Source organism: Protopterus annectens, chromosome 11.part0 (assembly GCF_019279795.1).
Source record: "Protopterus annectens isolate FY-2018-M chromosome 11.part0, PAN1.0, whole genome shotgun sequence".
Lineage (NCBI taxonomy): Eukaryota > Metazoa > Chordata > Ceratodontiformes > Protopteridae > Protopterus > Protopterus annectens.
The window spans coordinates 641244934-641258321 of record NC_056745.1 but is presented as its reverse complement, the minus strand read 5'-3'; positions in this window follow the sequence as shown (position 1 = coordinate 641258321).

Genomic DNA, 13388 nt, shown 5'->3' with positions numbered 1-13388 from the left:
ACATTGTCAAGAAGAAGAACCACAGAATATGTGTTTTTGAAATGTAAAACAGTAAAAAAGTTATGGGGAAAACTATGTGAAGAAGATTTTTTGAAGATATAAATGAATTAGTTAAAATAAACATGGACATGATTAAATATGGATATTACAGGAATAAAAGAAAAGAATAAGTTAAACAAATAGATATCGGGTTATTTTAGGTTGCATAGGTTACATGGAATGAAAGAATAAATGAAATTATTTTTAATGATAAATGGATTTTAGCACCAATATTAAGTAAAATCAGATGGCGGTTATGTAAAAAGGACTGGGGGTCAAACAGGGATGAACATTTAGTATGATTTTACAAACAGATTTGTGTGTGTGTGTGTGTGTGTGTGTGTGTGTGTGTGTGTGTGTATTTGCACACTTGCAAATATTTGCAAATAATAGTTATTTTTGTATTTAAATAAAGGACCCTACTCTTTGGAGCTAATAGATGGTGCCAGAGGGCTCCTACAGCAGCAAGGAAGAGATCTAAGGGAAGCAGTAGCATAGAGAAGGAGAGAAGAACTATGGAGAGTTTGGAAGTGGAAGAATTTGGAGAAACATTTGTTTGATATGGAGCTTCAAAATGTAGACAAATATTCCAGTGTAGTAAATGTTACAAATGAGCAGCATTTAGCTGTCTCCTTGGAGAAAGAAGTAAGTGAGTCTGTGGAAGTGTTGCAGATGACCAAACTGGTGTTAGGAGGGATTGCAGATGATGTTCATTAAAAATATCATTTGAGCAGGATGATCCAGATGACAGTTCTGTTGCTTTATGGCATGAAATGGATGATATCTTTTTTGGAAGTGTGGAGGATATGGAAAAGGAACCATGTGAAGTGGCAGCAGTAAAAAACTTATTCAGTAGTGACAGAAAATAAAAGAGGAAAGTAGCAACAAACTGAGAAGGGCTCTGGTTTTGTGGCAGCAGGCATGAAAGGAAAGCAACAAACCACAGACAAAACTTAAAAAAAAAAAAAAGAAGAAGAGAAAACTAACTGTGGGAATAAGAACAAAAAAATTACACTGTAATAGACAGATATTTTGTATAGGGCAATTTGATAACTTTTCTGTGTTTTAAAGCTCATTAAGTCTTTTTATAAGTACTGGGACAGAGTCTTTTTATGACTAGCATTTGAAACTGATGGACTGTTGATAACATTTCTGGAACTATGTAACAAAAATAAGGACATTTATCTGTGGAACAAATGATATTAATATGTACTGGCCAGCCTAAATCATGTTTCTTTTTTGGGGACTTTTCTCACTTAATTAAGGACTGTGAAAACGTATAGTGTAACCAGTGTGGTGGAAAAGCACACACTGCAAAAAGGAGTGTGCCTGAAAACAGGTTGTGTAAAAAAGAGGCACTTTTGGCTTGATTGTCAAGAGCAAACAGTAAATAATGAAAAAGAAAAGGAAATGGAAGAAAACATAAATTAGAAAGGACAACAAGAGGCTGAGCAAGAGGGTGAAAACATACATGAGTAAGAAGAACAAGCGGCTGTGGGAGATAGTAAACTAGGTAAAGAAGAAGTTGTAGAAGAAGAGAAAATATGGAAGGAAAAATGAGGAGAAAGAATACATGCTGGAAGAGAGGTCGGGATAAGGGATTGATATTAATATTTTTTTGAAGTTCTAGCTGATGAAAAATCTGATTCTGAGAATCAAGGATTATTTGTTATAAACCCGGGAAAAATATTTAATCAGGGAAAGAGTTAAAAAATTAAAAATATTTCCTCTAAACTTAAAAAGAAGGAAACGCAACAATTTTAGAGTACTTTCAGTAAATCTGAACAGCATTGTTAGCACCATGAGAAGGATAGGGATGCTAGAATAGTGTGCTACATGTTATGTGGATGTTATTCTGTTAGAGGATATAAGGTTTCTAAAAAATACAGAAAGACTGCTAACAAAAAAATGTGGGGTGGAAATGTAACATGGAACTTTAGAAGAGAACTTTGTTCTACAGTGGCTGTGTGGTGTAACATATCAATAAAATACTAGATGCAACATTTGTAAGGATGGGAATGTTAACTGTTGTGGATGTGAGGTGAAGAGAATATGTTTATAGAATTATAGCATTATGTGCCTATATAACTGGCAAGAAAAAAAGTGAATCTGTTTCATCAAATATTAAACTATGTGGCACCACAGTTGTGGTTAACATGAACATTATAATTGCAGGGACTTTACTTGTGATTTAAGGAGAAAATGTAAAAAGAAAGGGAAAGATGTTAAAAATAGAAGAAGTGATAAAATGTGGTAAATTAGCTGTGTGGGACCAAAGTCAATGGACTTATAGAACGGGGGCATTGTTGAAGTGGATCAATTTTGTAATAAAATCTTAAATCACAAAATCAAGAAGTTAGAAAGGGACTTGTTAGATTATAGGGATGGGAAAGCCTACCCTAGTCCAAGCAGGGGCAGATGGATGCATTATCACTTCTCGGTGCCTGCTCTGCCCTATTAGACTCCAGCTTAAAGATTTAAATGTTTTAAATGATAAAGTTGTCAATGACAGAAGTTTCTTTAGTGTTAAAAGAGATTATGAAAATGCGTTTGTTGAAGTGGATCAATTTTGTAATAAAATCTTAAATCGCAAAATCAAGAAGTTAGAAAGGGACTTGTTAAATTATAGGGATGGGAAAGCCTACCCTAGTCTAAGCAGGGGCAGATGGATGCAGGAAAACATAAACATGGAGTCTAATAGGGCAGAGCAGGCACCGAGAAGCGATAATTATGTTAACAATGCCACAGAACCACCCAGAAGAAGCGAAAGGCTTGCTGAAAGGGGTAGAAAGAACTCGGTTCAGGATTTTCAACATCCCCCCAACAGAGGGGGGAATGTAATGAGACAGCAACAGTTAGCATGGACAAGCCATCGCAACTGATTTTGGAGGAAGAATTAACTTTCATAGGAACAGAATTGCACCCTGATAGACAAATTATTTTTAGGAAAGACTTTTCTATTTTTAACTACATAGATTTGATCCTCACGCAGGCTTTTTTTAGTCTCTTTTCGAAAGGCTTACATTTTATCCCCTCAGAGGTATCTAACACAGTAGAAGCAATTTTGGATTTGAAATTGTTCATCCGACAAATGAACTTTCAGTTATTTTTTCAGGGAAAGCCTAAAAATGATTTAAATCTTGTTAGGTCAAGCACTTTTAATCCCCCCAACCATCCTGTGTTGAATGTATTTTCAGATTTAGTTGAAAAAGAGATAAGGGAAATGCAAGGTAAGACACACGAAGCCGGTTGTAATAATTTAGTGCAAACAGAATTAGAACTGATTGACTTATTAAAAAAAGAGGGCTGCAGAATTATGAAACCAGACAAGGGAGGCGGGGTTGTACTAATGTATGGAGTTGATTATGAAGCTTATTTACATGAAATGTTACAGGATGCTGAGCAGTATGAAATTGTATCAAAAAATGAAATTAATATTGCATATTCCAAGATTAGCTATCAGTTGTTTGACCATTTATTGCAAGGGATAATTAATGAGAATCTTTACAATTTTCTCTTAGTAGACAAGCCTAAGGTTCCTGTCATCTTCAGGATTCCGAAGACACACAAAGGATTAGATCCCCTCAAATTTAGACCGATTGTGGCTGGCGCAGGGGGTATCATGGAACCTTTAGAAAAATTTATTGATGCTAAACTTAAAAAGTATGTATCTACTATTGAACATATTTGCAAGGATTCTTGGGACTGTTTGAGAAGTATAGATCAAACTTACTTCACTATGCACACGCTTATGATAACAATAGATGTAGTAGAATTATTTCCCAGTATCCCACATAATATAGGACTGGAATGGTTAAGAGAAATTTTGGTTACCCAATCAGGTCTTGACAGCAGAACAATTAATTTAGTGATAGAATTTATGGAGATAATACTGGAAAACAATTTCATTGATTTATCAGACAAAGAAAGGGTGTTGCTATGGGGAGTCCTTGTGCAACAATGTATGCTAATCTTGTTCTCTATTACTGGGAACAAAAATTTGTGTTACGGACTACCTGGAACAAATTCATTAGATTTTATAGAATGTTTTTAGATGATATATGTATTTTATGGGAAGGTACAGAGAACGATTTTAAAGGATTTATGGAACATACTAACTCTAGTACAGAATTTTTAAAATTTACCTATTCTATTGATTTAAATGAGCTAAACTATTTGGATATCACGCTCTCAAAAGATTACATTAATTCTAGATATCATTCAAGAATTTATAGGAAGCCCACGTTTTCTAATTCTTATTTACATTTTAGTAGTGGGCATCCCTTTTATCAGAAAAAAACTATTATTAAAGGGTAGCTCATTAGAACTTCAAGAATCTGCAGCTCACTAGAAAGTTTTAGCCTTGAAGTTGAGACTATCAAAAAATTATTTTTAGAGAAAGACTATCCTGAAACTTTGATAGAAACTGTTATCCAGGAAATTTTTAAAAATAGGGAATCAAAATATCCAGCACTATTGGGATTAGGTAAATTACAAGACAAAAATCAACCTAAAAAAGACATTGAGACTGGAAATAAATCCTTACACACTTATTCGAATAATTCATACAAGGTGGAATCTATTATTCTTAAATACTGGCCCATTTTGGGGGTCAATGAAGAAATGAAACATTTATTTTCGAGCCAGCCACACTTTATTAGAAAGAGGGGTATTAATTTAAAGGAACTTTTTGGAAAAAAAGGAGAAATGTAATATTAGTAATGAAATGAAGTGGGGTACACACAAATGTGGCAGTTGCAACCAATGTTTTGCTATGTTAAACCACAACACCTTCTATTTACCACACAGGAACTTTATAGTGAAAACTGATAAACATTATAATTGTGGAACTAAGGGGGTGGTATATTTAGGGGTGTGCACCTATTGTTTGAGTTTTTAATGTTGGTGAAACAGAGAGAACTTTAAGAAAAAGGGTGTATGAACACTTCTATGACATTTCTAGAAGTAAGGAGTCTAACGCATTCTTTAAACACTCTCAAAAATGTGTAAAAATGAACTTAAAGTTTATGGTGCTAGAACAAATCACCCCAGAGGTAAGAGGGGGAAGTTGGGAGACTCGTTTAGAGTTTTGTGAACTTTTTTGGCAGTTGAGATTAGATGCCACTAGTTCTCCTGGGTTAAATGATAGCATTAACATAGGATGTGTTTTAAAGCTCAGGAAAGCAAAGCTTTGAATGAGCCTTATGGGGTTTACAAGTTCATATATTTATATATTTATTATACCAATTATTTGATTTTATAATATTGGTTTTAACTCATGCTTGTTATAACATTTAAATTTGTCAATTTATTTATGCTTGCTTCTGCACTGATGGCACTTTGGCATTTTCACATTTAAATACGTAAACACTTATATATTTGAATTTATTTTATTTAATTGAATGCAATTTACTAGTCATGTGATTAACTAACTGGCTATATTAAGATGAAAGGATACTATGGTTTGTATTCATTCCTTGAAAAAGCCTGGCAGGAGCTGGGTGAAAGCGCTTGGACTTATTGGTGTATTGTGCTTTATTAAAAATTGTGTTTTCAACTTTAGCCTCAGATCCTGTGCCTTTGGATACAACTTTGATTTGCTGTGTAAGCTGTTGTGTGGCTGTTTGAATCATTTTCATGGTATGGAATGTATAAGAAATTAATGGAGTGGCAAAGATAGGAGTTTGCAAATGTACTGAATGGATGATTGAAGGAAGAGTTTGTTTATGAAGGGTTATGTAGTGGGATATTACAATTTATATGAAAGAAAGATGAGACAAATGAAATAAAAATATTGGAGACCCATTGCATTAAATAACATAGATGATACATTTTTTCTGAGAATAATGCAGAGGAGAATGGGGGAAGAATGAGGGATATTATGGAATAAAGTATATATGGTATAAAAAGGAAGGGATGTTAAGAGTTGTATTGGTTGTAAGAAAAATTGTGCCTGATATTATAAGTAAAATGAGGGTGTGAAAGTTATGGTAGGTGATATTAGCAAGGCATTTGATACAGTACGACATGATGTTTTGGGGGATGTTATGCAGAAGTATGGAATAGATAATAGAATTAAGAGAGTATGTATGCATGTCGGTGTATCAAAATAATAGAATGAGGGTGTTAGTGAATGGGTGGCTGAGTATAGAAATATTCATGAAGTGTGGTATAAGACAAACATGTCCCATGAATGGAATATTGTTTGCATTGGTAATAAATGTGATAATGAGTGAAGTAGCATAAAAAATGAAAGATGAGTGATGCTAAAAGAAGTGGTTATTCTAGTAGTCTTGACATATGCAGATGATATAATGGTAGCTGCTAAGAAGAAAATATGGATAAGGGAAGTTTTGGTTTGTCTGAATAGATGGTTAAAGGAAATTAGAATGACCGTGAATAAGGATAAAAGTAAGAGTTTGGGTGATATGGTGAAAAATTGCAGGCTTGAATTTTTCAGTGAATGAACTGTCTTTGCCAAGTATGAAATCTAGGAAAATTATGTAGTTATGATGCAATTGGAGGGTCTGATAAAAGAAATTAAAGAAATCTGTCTTTCTTTGGAGGTTATATAGATTACCATTTAAGAAAAGGATGTTTCTGGTGAATTCTGTATTATTGGGAAAACTAGCATATATATGTCAATTGTTTATATGATCCCAGAAAAATTATGAGAAGTAAATTATGCAATTGGTGTTTTCTTTCATTTGAGGCTCAGGATTAAACACAATGAAAAGAAGTGAGTTGTATATGAATGAAAGTTGAAGGGGGAATGCAGGTTACTAAATCCAGTTGTTTATTCTATTTCTTTAAAGTTGTACAGAGTATTAAAGTGGGTAGCAGAAGAGAATGATAAATTAATAATGAAAATGTTTAAATATAAGTACAAAAAGAACTAGGAGATAATAAGAATAAGAAAAAGTAGAATATAATATGTAAATGAAATTAAAATCAATCAAAAAAACTACTAACATGGAAAATAAAAGTTGATAATATAGAGAAAGATAAAATGATGTGGTATAATAATATGATGAAAAATTAATATATGTAAACCCATATGAAAATTTACTAGAAGAAATTATTAAAGTCAATGAAGTAAAGATAAAATGGTGTAGCAAAATAGTAGTGTGACATGATTTCCTATGGAGATGGGAAATAAGTTATCAGTAAAGGGGAATATGCCATGTAAAAAGAAACCTGAAAGAGTATGTTTATTTTGTGGAGAAGAAGAGACAACAGAGCATGATTTATTTGTTATTTGTTTGTTTGTTTTTTTGTGAAATGTAAAAGAGTTAAGTGTTGTGAAAGTCTGGAAAATGTTGTGTGAGGATTTGTTTGAGAATATCAATGATATAAATAATATAGACATGCATATCTACCTGGTGTGGGAATAGAACCCACAGCTGTCTGCACAAAAAGTGAGTGCTCTACCTTTTATACCACTGAAACTGCATACAAATGCTGTGAATATTATTTATCTTTTGTACAAAGTAAAACCTCACACTTTTGTCAATCAGCATTTCATTTGGGAAACATACCCTGCTAAAAAATTCTAACAGAGTATTACACACCTTCTTCCTTCTCTACCTCAATTTAAGACAGAACCACCAGCTCAGGATACCTGGTGTCCTAGTCCACCAGCTCAAGGATGCACTTCTAGAATCTCCTTGTCTTCTGACTGAGTGCTTTTCAAACAATCTGGAAATATAGAGCAGAAGGTATATTTTTAGCACTTTTTTAACTGTTCAGACTTCTGCACTGTCTTAATTTTTGCTTGACTGAATTATTTATATATTTGCTGGCATTCTTTTCTGATCTATGCTGAAACTGGTTTACTCCAACCCTGTTCCTGTTGTGCGCTTAAAGTTGGTAAAACTGGTCTAACAGCTTTTGTGTTATCTGATTGTCTCAAGGCTTGGTGGTATATAAATATAGCGCTGATAAGTATATTTTTTGGCACTTTTTAACTGTTCAGAGTTCTGCACTGTCTTCATTTTTGCTTGACTGAATTAGTTATATATTTCCTGGCATTGTTTTCTGATCTGTACTGAAACTGTTTTTCTCCCACCCTAGTCCTGTTGTGTTCTTAAAGTTGGTAAAACTGGTCTAACGGCTTTTGTGTTATGTGATCGTCTCAAGGCTTGCTAGCTTAAAAATATTCCATTTGTAAATTCCTGCATAGCATTGCTAGAATCTCCTTGTGTTCTGACTGAGAGTGCACTTTTTTAACTGTTCAGAGTTCTGCACTGTCTTAAGTTTTGCACGACTGAATTATTTATATATTTTCTGCCATTGTTTTCTGATCTGTGCTGAAACTGATCTCCCCCACCCTATTCCTGTTCTGTCCTTAAAGTTGGTGGCTTTTGTAGTTGCCCACCCCTACTGCAAATTTGACCTGGGACACTTGTCCCAGTCCCATCTCTTTAGCTCATTATACCTAATACAGAGATCATTTGTGAAGGCCAACCCCCTTAGTCCCTTAACCTTGAATTACCTTTTGTTCCTGCTCTCTCCCTTTGAAAAAATACACTTTATTCAACTGCTTATATTTTTCTAATTTGCGTTTCTTCCTACTACTCTGTTACTTCATCTTGCCTTGCTTTTTCCTGCTACTTGCTGCCTGTTCTCTAAACTGTTCAACTGCAACTTTTCTGTTGCATTTATTACTGCTTGTTTATAGCCTGTCTGAATTGTTAAGTGTTATTCCTAAGTGTTATTCTAAGCTCTTAGTTTTGGTTTAAGCACTTGGGCTTTAGGCCCACCATTTAGCTATCCCTGGCCTTTCTCCCTCAGATTCTGACAAATATGGATGTACAATTCCCTGCAGTTTCTCCTGCCAGTCTGGTTAATATGGGCATCCTGAGACAGTGTAGCAACTGCCTCATGTACACAGACAACCATCTACTACTACCACCTAGGAACACAATCTGTGAGAGATGCAATTATATGAAGAACCTAGAGTTCAAGTTCGCTCCCCTCAAGCCAGTATATCTGGCACTGAAAAGGTTGTCAACATAATCACTACACCTCACACACCTACACATGCATAGGTCCTGCACATAAACATACCCAAACAAAGAAGACATCCGAGACAAAAACCCACGCAGTCTCCACAGCCCTCCACACCACATACCATGCATAGTCCACATACCTGTGCCTCACAACCACTAAGGATTCACCATAAATCCAACATATTAGTCATAGGAGACTCCATTGTAAGACACACAGATGTACGTCTCACCAGGCTGGATAAAGATAAAGTAACGGTTAGTTGCCTGTCAGGTGCCAGAATTCACCATATCACACACACACTCAAGTCTGTCAACAACAGGTACTGTTATGACTCTGTCATAGTCCATGTTATCATGAATGACTTGAGATGTACTTCTCTGGACTATATGAAGAGAGGCATGATTGAGCTCACTGATTATGTATCCCAGAATGATGCCCCGATATAAGCAAAAAATGATTGACTTTAACAATGGGCTTAGTTTCTGGTGTCATTCCAGGGGGATCCAGAATCTGACAGCCTGGAAAGATATGATCAACAGACCACAGTGCTTTGTCAGAGATGGCCTGCATCTGTCTCACCTGGGATGCAGGTTTCTGGCAAAGGCTCTTGGCTCCCCATAGTGCCTTTTTTAGGAAAAGTGATGAGGTTAAAACTACTAACATAAACATTTCAACAAAACACAAATTAAAGGTCATGCTGCTAAATGCTAGGAGTCTAAACATGAAACTACACTCATTGCAAGCATTAGTAACCCTGAAAAATGCTGACATCTGTGCAGTCACAGAAACCTGGTTCAAAGCTGTGGAGAGCACCCCAGCCTTACCTGGTTACTCATCCTTCTTGGTTTTGGACAGCATTTTTTTCTTTTTGTTATAGAACTGTGGGCAGTAAAGTCAAAGGAGGTGGAATTTCAACATACATTAAAGACATACACACCTTCAGGTCAAACAGTATGACACACAGGAGACACTCCAGGTGCATTAACCATTGAAAAGACCCCTATTCAAATCATAGCTAGCTCCCAGCCCCCAAATCTGACTCAAGATGCCCAATATGCCTATTTGGACCTGTTTGAATCTATCAAGATTCAACCCTTTACCCTGATTCTGGGTGACTTTAACTTCTCAAACATAGACTAGAAGAACTACTCATGTCAGAACACAAATGCACATAAATTCCTTGATTTTGTCACTGTAAATGCCTTGGAACAGCTAGCCGATACCTCCTCAAGGGGTGATAATATCTTGGACTTGTTATTTACCAACATGAGTAACCACTGCAGCATCCCTATAATATAATTCTCCCTGGTAAGATCCGATCACAAAGCAGTCACTTTTGAAGTCACCATCTCCCCCAACCCCCTCTAGCTAGAATCAGACATAAAAACTTCTCCAAAGCTGATTACAGCCTCCTGAGGGATGGTATAAACAGCTTCACAGCCCCCTTCTCCTCTGCAGGAACTGTACCAATATCCAAAACTACACCAAATCACTATACGAGCATTTATATAGATGCATGGAATCAGGAATACCCGACAGGTCTAAGTCATCCTCCACAAGGAAGAGTAAATCTGTCTGGTGGACATCTGCAATAAATAAACTCTATAACAAAAAAAAAAAATGCTGTCCAAAACCAAGAAGGAGCAGGTGCACAATTGGAAGCAATGTCTCCTTAGCCGGAATAAGCAAATAAGAGCACTAGTGAAGTTCTCCAAAGCAAACTTCGAGTCCAAATTGGCCACATCTACTAGAGACAATCATAAGGCCTTCTTCACATATGTCTGCAACCTCAAAGGAAGCAACCAGATCTGTTCAGAACTGGTGGTCAAGGACACCACATATACAAACTTGTTGGCTGACAGATTCAGCGAAACCTTTACCCCTCTGTTCCTCCCCATCAGTAAATCAGGACATCCCCAGAACCTGCCCCCTTCCCATTATATCTAAGGAACAGGTCATCACTACTCTCTCAAAGGCAAGAAATACAGCCTCCATGGGTCCCGATAACATTCCAGGATGCATCCTACGTAAACTCAGGCAGGAACTTGCAGCAGCATTAGGCACCCTATTCAACCAAAGTCTTTGTGATAGTGCTCATGTCATGCAGAACTCATCAGAGCTTTTGAATACCTGCCCAAAAGCTATTCTGCAAAAAGCCTTTTTTATGCTGTATACATCTATGGTCTGAAAAGTGAATGCCATGGTTCATGGCCAGATGTGCCCATCAAAGGTCCTTGGTATTTCCAGCTGCTGCATCACTTCTCCTTCTAGCTCCGGATACCTTCTTCTTGTGAAGTGGTGGACTCTTCACTAGATAGATGCCCCCTTCCATCTCATTAGAAGTGTTTTGTTTCTGGTTAGCCAACATGATTCTCATTTCTGCACGCATAGTACTGAGTGCTTGCTCTCTCATCAAAATATCTGACAGTCTTTCAGATGTGGTAACTTGACATCAACTCACTTACCTATTAAAGAAAATTCTTATTTATGTAATATAATCACTCAAACTGCCTTTCTTCTGTGCTCTGTAAAATTCTCTATATATGCCTCATGAATCATCTTGAAACATTATAATACATACTGCTTAATTTCATCATATTTTGAGCAATCTAGATCAGTTGACTTTAATTACCTCGCCTATGAGCAGAGGAATTTAAAACCTCACCAATTGCCCCTGGTCATCATGCTGTTGATTGCACACCCTTTGAAATGCACACATTAAACTATCAAAGTCATCCCCCTATAGTGCGGAATAAAGGTGCCAGAAAGAGTCTGGAGGAAAAAAATAATAAGGTAGAGAAAGAGAAGGTACTGATGGATGAATGCTGGTCAACAGAACAGAATAGTGCACATAGTTAGAAGCTGCACACACCACCTAGCAGCCCAGAATGCACTGAGAATTCTAGGAGGAGAAAAATATGCAGCATACTGACAAGTCTTGATAATAGGATGTGTGAGAAGATATAGAAAAGATGAGGAAGATGTAGATGCAGCTGGGTAAAAACAATGACCAATTGCAATAGGACCATAGGGGACTACAGTTATTTTCTTGCTGGTACTGTTATTTTCTTGTTAGCAATATTACTTTCAAATGTCTTATATTGTGCTAATTTGTGCTACTGCAAACATACTGGGGATAATATTCTCCTCATCAAATAAAGTGATTTGAAAAATGGTGCAATAACTGAATTAGTGATGAAGGATTTTGTTGACATAGGAATTTTATACATATATATGGCTATGGACACACAAGACTGAAAGCTCAGCACTTTGGACACTACACTCAAGGTTGATTTAAGACCTAATATGATTTATTATAGACTGTACGCTGGATTCATAAAGGTTACCACAAGGTATACACTATGTGTACACTTAGTATAACCTTTCTGAGAGAGTAGACTGCACAACCATTGTAGTAGGGCTGTTCTTGAACTCAGAAAGTGTACATTTGCTGGTAAACTTTATGTAATATAGAGTATTATCTTATTAAATTTTCAGTGCAATGAATTTAAATGCTTATTATGGAGTGATTTAGTTAATATAGGGTGGCATGCAGAATGTTGGGTGTACAAGTCGATCAGAAAAGGTGGGATCTGGTATATAAATAATCTATATTGAAATATGTAACATATGTAAATGGGGGCACATATATTGAAATTTATTGACACTGATATTAGTAATAGCTTTTTCATATAAGGAATTTGTGTTACTTTACACCAAATGTGTTGATATACGTAAGTTTCTGATAAATATTTGGAGGTTAAGCAAAATGTAAGTTCATGTCAAATATAGGAAATATGTGAATATGACAATAAATGTCATGAATTAGTATTGGTTTATTTACTGTCATGTGAGAAGCTAATATATAATTGTAAAGAATGATTCTAGCAGGGTAAGCAAGGCAGGTTATGGAAGGTGTAAAATTATTTACGGTAATTGTATGGGAGATTAACTGATGGAATTGCAAGGATAGAGGAATGCATCAAGGGAACTGAAAAGAGAAATCATGTTTGCAGGATATGGGAGTGTACGCTTTGTAATATATTTGTAAACTAAGGGTTTGTGTACAGATCTGTGAATGGGTTTTAGGCAGATAAACTAGGTTACATATACATACATACAAATATTTCAAGTACAGGCATTAATGCCCTTCTAGCCTGCCAATATACCAAAACAGTTGTTCTCATAATAATTGTCCACAGACTGTAGAACACCTCAGATGAAAAAGATAAGTCTGAAGGATACAATCTAAATAAGTAAGTACCTAGGACAGACCCTGTGGGACACCCTGATTGTAACCAAGAATTTCACCTGTCCAATTGCTGTACGATACTTGC